A 7,987-nucleotide genomic window follows, 5' to 3' on the forward strand; every position below is an offset into this window, starting at 1 on the left:
ACTTTTCCTGAATTCCTTGGATTTTTCTGGATTTTTCGAGGTACTGTACATATAGTGGACCGGATTTGAAACATCTCCTTTGCGCTCATGGCAGTTCCATCCAATTTGTTGAATGCTCTAAGTGTATAGATGAAATGTGCGATTCAGTTTTACGAGGCAGTATTGTATCATGTTTATTGAGCTTCGTGTGGAATAATTAGTGCTTATGTGGGAGAGATTCATAGATTTTGAATTTGGGACGGTACAAAGACACGTTTAAGGGAATCAATTTCTGACAACCAATCTTGGCAAGGGGGTTGCCGAGTAACTGGGTTGAGGAGGTCAGATAGGCAGTTACCCCTTGGTTAGACTGGCATCAGACTTACAGACTTCTGACTACCCGTAACGACTGCCAAGGACCTACACCACCTACAGTTTAACGCGCTATCCGAAACACAGTCATTGGTGTCCAAGATATACTTAGAAAGTACATTTAATCATCGGCACAAATCTCGAGCGCTGACCTTCAAAAGCAGAAGTGATTTATTAGCAAAGAACCAATCCCGAGTGGCGGCTATGACGCGATGCACTTCGGGCCAATCACCGCTTTACAACGCCCCCGCGCCTCACTTCATACCACAAAAGGGACCCAATAAATTACTTCGGCGCAGGTGAAGGTCAGCGCTCAAGATTCGTGCCGATGTTTATACAAACTTAGAAAAGTTCCATTGGTACTTGTCTGACCTCGTATCGAACCCACGCCCTCATACTCGAGAGGTTGGCTCTTTACCCACTGGGCCACCACGACGTCCACGACCACGACGGTTAAAATCAACTACATAGAATAAATAAACTAGCAGTTTTGCACTAGAAAATATACAACAACTATTTGCAAATAGAGCACATTTTTCCTGTAAACTTAAAACCACTTAAGTGCTATTACGTAGGTAGAGCCTGCTACGCCGGATAATGTAGCAAGTACTACGGCGTAGCAAGTAATACGCTCGTAGCATTTTAAATTATCAAATCAAAAATCAAAATCAAATCAAATCATCTTTATTCTCAGGCATCAAAGGTCCATAGATAAATACCTTAAAAACTAGCATACATAATATGATATACAAAATTGTTATACTTACCGTAGCGTTTTAGATAATTGAAGTTACTGGACTTACCTACAAACTTTCTGTTTTTTTTCTACGTGCTTTTTTAGTTTATCGCGATGAACAAACGACAAAAGATACAATGCTATTGATTCAGTTGTGTGAGTAGTTTCCTCAAAACGAAGATGTTAGCATTTATATAAATATCAAATACGGTCTGTTCTGCGTCTTATATATTAACAAAAGTTTTATCTTATTTTCACAGACATTACCAATTCGTATCACCCCATAAAAATACAGATTATCTTCATTAACTAGCTCCTGTCAGCTGTATTCCCTGAACTACTTTCTGCGATCGAACTACCGGATAAAAGTAGCCTATCTTATGCTGATTAATAAGCTGTATTACTGCCGAGTTTCATCAAAATCCATCGAGTATAGAAATATATATATATATAGAAAGAGAATATAAGAGAAATATATAGAAATCCTTTAAAATTTAGTTTTGGAATTTATACGCGACCAATTACAAACACATCCTCAATAAGTGTAATCATGTCCGCCATTTTGTATCGTTGGTCAGCAACAAGATGGTGTCGTAATGTCGGTATCTGTGCATCTCGCCGACTGCGGCAGAACAACACCGGCCTTCATCAACTAACTTCGCAACACTTCGTTATAAGTTCCCGAGGAGGCCGTGAAAACTGCGATTAAACCTAAAAAAATATAAAATACAATGATTAAAATTATAAAATATGGTTTTCTACCAATAAACAATGATCGGCAGCGTGGTCAAAATATATCAAAAGGCCAAAAGCTATTCGAGTCGGGCCATGTTTTTGATGTCATAGAAACAGTTGGCCAAGAACAAGAAACAATATTAACTGGCAAAATTGTTGCTCAGACAAAAATTTCAAATGTATATGATGTTAAGATAACAGTAAGTACCTTTTTTAAATTAATTGTTATTACAATATCTTTAGAATATCATTATTTCTATTTTTAATTTTTATCTCTGTCCTTTCAGCTCGATTGCAATAGAAACATTAAAAGTGCAACTTGTAATTGCAAGGCAGGTCTATCAGGACAATGTAAGCACGTCTGTGCCTTAGTGCATCATCATCCTCCTGCCCTTATCCCAATTTTATTTGGGGTCGGCGCAGCATGTTTTCTTCTTCCATACTTTTCTATCTGCCGTCATCTCACAAGTAACATTCTTTCTTACCATATCTACTTTCACACAATCCATCCATCGTTTCTTTGGTCTTCCTCTTCCACTATATCCGTCCACGTTCATACTCATCACCTTCCTCACAACATGACTCTCATCCCTCCGCATCACATGCCCATACCACGACAGCCGGTTTCCACGCAGTTTTTCTGATACCGGCGCTACTTTCAAACTTCCTCTTATATACTCATTCCTCACTCTATCCATTCGCGTAACTCCACACATACCTCTTAACATTCTCATCTCTGCCGCATGCAATTGTCTTTCATTCGTCGCTTTTGTGGGCCAGCACTCTGATCCATACAAGACAGCAGGCCTGACCATACTCTTGTAAATTTTCCCCTTAACTTTAAGGGGAATACGAGGGTCACAAGTTGTTCCCGTTACCTGCCGCCATTTCATCCGTCGGCAGGTCTATCAGGACAATGTAAGCACGTCTGTGCCTTAGTGCATTACGTAAATTCTGCAGAAAGTGCATAATCGAAAACCAGTTATGCACAACAATGGGGCAAACCAACGTACCGACAGTTACTGAGTTATGATAAAGGAGTGACAATGGCAGAGTTATTTCCAACTCCACCAATAAGTATTAAAGTATTACGTGTGTTTTACAACTGCATTTATCCATTTAATTCTTTTATCCCTAAGCCATGGCATGTGAGTACTATTAGTAGGGAAATAGTAAAATTTTACACCCTTGGAGTTGTTTCTGGATGTATTACAGCATCCAGCAATACAACAATACATTTTGATAACTTAAATTAGCAAAATTTAACACGAATATTCAGAAGTTTTTCCATGGTTTGACAATACAATTTTTGACACTTGAGGGAAAAGTTTCGGATATAAGTCACGAGATGGCAGGGTCATCGCTACGCACGGTGCCTATAACGGTTTCACCTCCTTTTCGAGACATCTACTTCCTACACACTGATAAAAGTAACGTATATTTTCTTCCAAAATTACTACCAAGCTTCTATAAAATTGATCCTACAGTTTTCATTCAAGAAAAAAAAACGTCCACCTACACACTTTCGCATTTATAATATTAGCATGAATTCATACGCTACAAATTACAAATACACTCTCAATAACTTCAAGCATGTCCGCCATTTTGTATCGTTGTGCAGCAACAAGATGGCGTCGTAATGTCGGTATCTGTGCATCTCGCCGACTGCGGCAGAACAACACCGGCCTTCATCAACTAACTTCGCAACACTTCGTTATAAGTTCCCTGGGAGGCCGTGAAAACTGCGATCAAACAAAGGAATAAATTTAGAAAAATCTCTCTAATATTACAAAGTGAGTTGGCAAGTTCGTAACCCACATTTGTAATTATCACTAAGAGCACAGACAACTTTTAGGCGAAAGATAGTTGGTTTGGGCTCATAAATGTATGAAGATGAATGGTAGGCACATTATAAAGTTCAAGTATTTAGCATGTACCAAATCCATTGAAAACTTTGATTGCAATCAAGATTTTCTATAAAATTTGCCAACTGTCGGTCGACTATTTAGTCTGCAGTGTGTAGTACTTTAGAGTAGTAAAACAACAGACAATCGAATCCTATAGAAATGTCCCACGTGAATAATGGTGACGGCGCGGAGCGATTTGGTGCGAAAGCAAACATTTCGTTTGATATACGAGAATTCGCGCTAACTGACATTTCTATGACATTACTCAGTTCAACTGATAGCAGATTTGCGCCAATTCGTGCACACCAACGGTGAAGCCGTATCGTGTCCCGTCCTACCGAACTGGCTTTTGATCGCTATTCAATAGCCGCGTATTGACCAAGCCAGCAGCTTCGCGAGGCAGCCTCGGACATTTGCCGCAGTACGCATACCGCGCGAGGCGGCCTCGGTCTGTAAGTTGTCTAATCCGAGGCTGCCTCACGCGGCAAGGCCGAGCCTCCGTGAGCATCGACGCTCAGTTTAACTTGAGGCAAATCACTACTGGACAGTAGCAATATGTACCTACATTTTTAAAGCCTTTAATAGGTACATACAAAGCTAGCACGCAATTTGTCGTCAATTATTATCACGTTAATCTACCCAGAATGGGCTTTGTAAAACTCGTTGATCACAATTTATTGCCGTCAGAAAAGAACAGATTAACAAGATTTTATATACCGATTATATTAAGCTTTTATCAGTAGGTTGTATGTGACAATACATATAATACAGATTTATAAGTTTTTATAAATATTTACTACTAGTCATTTTCCCGTGGTTTCACCCGTATCTAGGGGGATATTCTTTGTGTATCTAGACAAAATATAGCCTATGTTACTCAGGAAGAGTGTAGCTTCGCAGGAGTAGAATATTTATTTTTAAATCAGTCCATTCAGGGTTTCATATTCATCCTTTAAGGTGCAAACAAACAAAATATTTCTTCTCTATTATACAAGCTCTTGATTTGCATCCGTACCATATTCAAGGACGTAATTATGCTAATGATTCTCGACCCAAATCAATAAAAAAATTCGTACGTATTTTTTTTTTTTGGAGTTCCGTCAATGTCATCTAGCCGTATTTAAACTTGGCGCGTGTGTTACTGGCCTTAAAACAGTGCTGCGCCCTTACACAAACGCAAACACAAAGCATACGCAACGATTATTCATACATTCATAAAATTAGATTACTTCTGAAATACTACGACATAATAGCAGTGCATATTCGCTATTTCCCGTCTATGTATTGTAATTCGAATCGATTATTTACGTATTTTAGGTCTTCCTCCTGAAGTATGGCACAAATGCAAATCAACACCTTGTATTATATTAGTCTAGATTAAAAATATACACTTGTTTATAATGCTATAAACATTATTAATTTACAGGTAAAACGCAGATTTTATAGCCACGCCTACACGTAGATTCATCTGCCGGTACTGAATAGCCAGTTACAGTGTAGCCATTAAATAGCCACCACGGCTATTGTGGCTATTTCTTGAATTATTACAGCATTTTGCAATCCTCATAAAAGTGCATTAATTAGTTTATACACTTTTAATTAGTGTCGTGGTGTCGTGGTGAGAAAAGCACCAATCTTACCAATATGAGTGCGTTCGATTCCAGGACAGACAAGTAACAAAGCAACTTTTCTAAGTTTGTATATACTTTCTAAGTATATCTGGAACACCAATGACTTATTAAAGGTGAAGGAAAACATCTCGGGGAAACCTGAACTATAAAGATTGAAATTGCCAACCCGCATTGAGCAAGCGTGGTGATTAATGCTCAAACCTTCTCCGTGTGAGAGGAGGCCGCAGCCCAGCAGTATAAAGAGGCTGTAACAGTATATCTGGAACACTAATGACTGATCAAAGGTTTAGGAAAACATTTTGAGGAAACCTGAACTATTAAATCTGAAATCTCCAACCCGCATTGAACAAGCGTGGTGAATAGGGGTATATGATTGTCGGGATAACTGGGTTGAGGAGGTTAGATAGGCAGTCGCTGCTTGTAAAACACTGATAGGCAATTGCATCTGGTTAGACTGGAAACTCTGTGTATTTGGGAAAAGGCTAGACAGATGATAATGATGATTTAGTAGTAAAAAAATTACACACGTTTCTTTCTTAAGTCAAACCAATAAATAAACTTGTAATTCTCACTGCGATGTACAAAAGCACAAAGTATTGCTCGAGGCAGTGCTAACACATTTGTGCTATTGAGCGAGGCACTCGATTGCCTCGGGACATTCGATTTTATTTCTAAACTGAGACAAAAAATACGTACAATCGCGAGCATTGAAAAGGGGTCAGTTAGAATTAATTTAATTATTGTTCCTTCAGACCATACAGACAGAATTGTGTTGCTGGGGTATTCACTCCACCATTTCTTCATCCCAATAAAAACACATAGAAAGTGGTAAAGAGCGGGCGTTTTTGGGGGCTATCTTTTGTAAAATTGACCTTCAAAAAGTGTTGATATTTAGCGTACTTTGAATAAATGACTTTATCTTTAATCTTGGCAAGTTGATGCCTGCTATAATATTATCAGACGTTACAAGCTGTAATAATAATTTTGATATTTCTCATATAGAAATATAAATAATTTCTAGCATATTCATCATTCACTTATTTATTTCAAATACAAAACATTGAATTTCTTGCCCACAGAAAACCCTAATTTTATAATGGACAATTAAATTCAATATAACTTAATTATATTTTTTTGACTTTCATAAGGCCTAATTATAATAAATGATTTAACTTTGTAAACGTTAAACCTAAGTATGACAGACCCGATTTCATTGGCCTTCAGTGTAAATGGCCTTTCAATTCTTTTTCAAAAATATAACAGTCTACAAATGAACATCTTCGTGATCTAAAAGTATGTATTGTAGATGTAACATATTGTGGTCGACTGAACTTTTTGTTATATCAGGTATAGTAATCTCAATCAATAAAAGATAAGAAAAAACTATATTTTAAGCAGTAGGTACTTATTTACATAAATTGTTTTTTTTTAATACTAACAATGTTTGTACCTATAATATAATATGTATGTTAGTCTTTAAGGTATATCTATGGGCCAATGCAGCCTGAAAATAAAGAGAGTTGATTTGATTTACAAGTTTATAAAAAAAATATAAAAGAGGTATTACATAATATATTGTAACCAAAACGCGTTAAAAATGCTGCAGTAAAAAGTCACATAATCATAGTTTGTATACACTTTAATGCCTACTAAAGTGATGTTTAAGTACAAAATTGTATAAATAAGTAGGTATACATACAGCCAACATTTCAAACCGTCGAGTAGGCAGAATGCCAACAAAATGGCACGCAGGCGACATACCACAAACGTTTCGTTTCACTCATATTTAACAAAATACTTTCCTTTACACGACAGCCACATAAAACAAGAGCACATGTTTTAATTTAACGTTCCTAAAATAGAATGGAATAATATTAGCATAAGTAGCTGAAGAATTTATGTTTTAATTTAGTTCTAGATTATAAGATTAGTTACTGGGCTGAGCTAATATTTTTTTTGTGCCTTGTGGATTTAAAAATCTAAACTGCCTGCTTATTTACTCATTCCCTTTTGTAATAAATAACAAAATTATGATTTTATTTTTGGTTTCGTGCCGACTACTGTGACAGTGTTATCTATACTTTTATAATAAAGAGGAAACTTAATTTGTCCGTTTGTTTGTACCCTAAAGACTCCGAAGCTACAGGACCGATTTTCGCCACACTATCTGCGCTGAACATAGGCTATGTTTAATTCGTACATGGGTATGGGATGAAATTTTCTCGGGATGCGGGTGAAACCGCTTGGAACAGTTAGTTTTGTCATAAAAACAGGAGGCTTTGCCGAACTTTCCTCAGACTTCTTCTTACTCCTGCCCTGTTCCCAATTTTATATGGGATCGGCGCAATATGTCTTCCGCTTCTATTTTCCCTGTCACTCGTCATACTGGCACTCACTCCCTCCTATTCATGTCATCTTTCGGACCACTCATCCATCTTTTCTTAGGTCTTCCTCTTCCTCTCCATCCATCTACTTTCGAACTTAGCACACACTTTAAGAACTTTCCTCAGTCTGCACATTACAAACTTTAAACGCATTCATGGCGTTTTGATGTCTAGTTTTTTCCCTGCGATCTTGATAATTCTGCACATATTGCACGTAGTCGTATTTCTGGAACCAGCCCAGAT

The sequence above is a fragment of the Helicoverpa zea genome, chromosome 26 (assembly GCF_022581195.2).
Source record: "Helicoverpa zea isolate HzStark_Cry1AcR chromosome 26, ilHelZeax1.1, whole genome shotgun sequence".
Taxonomy (NCBI): Eukaryota; Metazoa; Arthropoda; class Insecta; order Lepidoptera; family Noctuidae; genus Helicoverpa; species Helicoverpa zea.